Source organism: Oratosquilla oratoria, chromosome 40 (assembly GCF_046742065.1).
Source record: "Oratosquilla oratoria isolate Oo_2021 chromosome 40, ASM4674206v1, whole genome shotgun sequence".
Taxonomy (NCBI): Eukaryota; Metazoa; Arthropoda; class Malacostraca; order Stomatopoda; family Squillidae; genus Oratosquilla; species Oratosquilla oratoria.
Genome location: NC_134816.1, coordinates 19,210,728 through 19,213,227, shown reverse-complemented (window position 1 = coordinate 19,213,227; position 2,500 = coordinate 19,210,728).

Sequence of the window (2,500 nt, the reverse complement as noted above, 5' to 3'; positions counted from 1 at the left end):
AATATCCCACATACCTCTTAACACGTTACCCGGTCAATATTGAACCAGCCTTGGCCAAAGAACTGCCGGGCACCCACTCAGTCAGAAGGTTCCACCATAATGACACACCCATCAACCGCCTGGTAGTGACTTGGAGCCTTATAGAGCCACCACCACCGAGTGTCTATTTCAGCTTCCTTCCATGCCTACCACCCTGTGAACTTCGTAGGATGAAAGACGAACAGCCATGGTGTTACCGGTGCTGGGGCATCGGTCATATCTCACGGTATTGCGCCGCGACCGAACGGTGTGCATGGTGCTCGGGCCCTCATGACTCCCGCACTTGTTCACACCGCGCCCCTCCACCAACTGCTGCTACCCCTGACTCGGCTTCATCACAATCCCAGCCTCCCCCCCCAGACACCTCGTGCTGGAAATGTCCACGATGTCATCAGACAGGGGTCAACGCCTGGCATGGTTGTGCAAAGCGTCAGCAAACCACCAATGCACTGGTTGTTAAACACACGGGTCACACTGAGTCACCACCACCTCCTCCCTCCGTCGGTAACCCCCACTCTACCTCTACTGCCTCCTCGGACTCCAAGCAAGTAGCTGCACTTCGCGATGCAGTGGCAGCCCTTAAGACTCGGGTCGCGACAATGACCGCACGTTTCGATGCAATCGAAACGTGCCTGGATAGTTTGGTTAAAAAACAGGCCACATGTGAGGTGACACTGAACTCGTTGGTTGAATCGCAACAGGTAATTATTAACACCATTAGCACCATCACGGAGAAAATGGATTTTATTGCTGCTAGATTCGGCAATCTAATTGCAACCCCACACAGGGAGTCTCCCCTACGTAACACAACACCCAGTGACCCCCCACCACCACTACCCCCCACCACCACTACCCCCCACACCACCACTGCCGGCCGAACCACCACCGTTGCTCATACCTCCACAACCGCCCGAACCACCACTTCTTCATCAATTGGTCGCCGATACCATAGAACTAAAATTCAATAATCAAATGAAGCTACACGTCATCTCATGGAACGCCTGCGGTATCACAAACTGGGCCAAACGTACAGCACTTAAAGGGTACGTGCACTGTCACCACCCAGACATTATCTTCATACAGGAAGCATTTATAGGCCTCGCTCCACCAAACAGGGATGCACCTTTGCTCAACCAATACGTATCGTATGTACATCAGATCCGAAACGGATTAATTACGTATGTCCACAACACCGTCCAGCATCGCTTTCTTCAAAATTCTGTGGACAACAACAACACAACTTATCAGCTTCTAGAGGTAACAGTTGGCTCCGGTACCATAAGATTATGCAATGTGTACGCTGCACCGAACGGCCTGAATCCAGCTATACTTCCACCCCCCACCACCCACGGTATGATTTATCTAGGAGATTTTAATAGTCGACACCCTGCTCTAGGAGATCTCGCAGGCATTATAAATCGCAACGGGACTCGACTTCTGGAATGCATTCAACGCAACAGGCTAACTCGCTGGGACACGGCTGGCGCCACGCATGCTCGAGGTGGTACCTTAGATCACGTCCTTACGTTTGGATTAGTGGCCTCCCAAGTCCGGTGTTCAACGATACCGACACTATTCTCCGACCACGTAGCACTCAGCGTCCAATACACCCTTCCTACCACGCCATCCCCAGTGCACACCCGTACACGCATCGTACTCCCACCCAAGTACTGTCCCACATATATTTCATACATAACAAACCTCCTACCCACATTTAACCACCACTGTCCTGAACAGTTATATTCCTCCCTCGTTAACGCCACACATACTTTCTACACCCAATACGTCAAAAAGCCACACATCACACGTCATCCGAATACACACACTTGGACACTAGACAACCACATCGTTCAGGCGGAGAGGAAAGCGATGGAGGATGGCTTTGCCTTTCAGAAAAGACCAAGTCCAGAAACTCTACACCAGTATCAACTATCAAGAGATGACTTAGTTGCTCTACAGCGTTGTGTTCAAACGGATTCCTGGAAAAAACTAACGGACAGCATTAACCATCAAACGAGTATTGGCACCATGTGGCACCTCATCAACAAGGTGATAAAGAAAAAACATCACAGTGCCCTCCATCATAGTCCTACACAGTTTGCACAAGACCTTGTTGATGCCTGGTCAGCACAGGCACGAACCAGCAACCTCCCACCATACATACACGACGCTCTCTCCACCCACAAAAACTATCGTGCACTCCGACTTGCCTCTGCCTTGCTGAAGACCGAAGAAGAAGATGAGGAGATAACCGAACAAGAGCTGCGAAGAGCCCTCGCCAAGGGTAAGGCGACAGCTCCTGGCGATGATGGTATCACCTACGCCGTCCTCCGAGTACTCCTGGACGTACCTGGTAACCCCCTCCTCCAGCTGTATAATCTCTGCTACAACCTGGGATATGTACCACGGGACTGGACTTGCAGCACGATAGTACCGATTCCTAAACCTGGCACTGACAAAT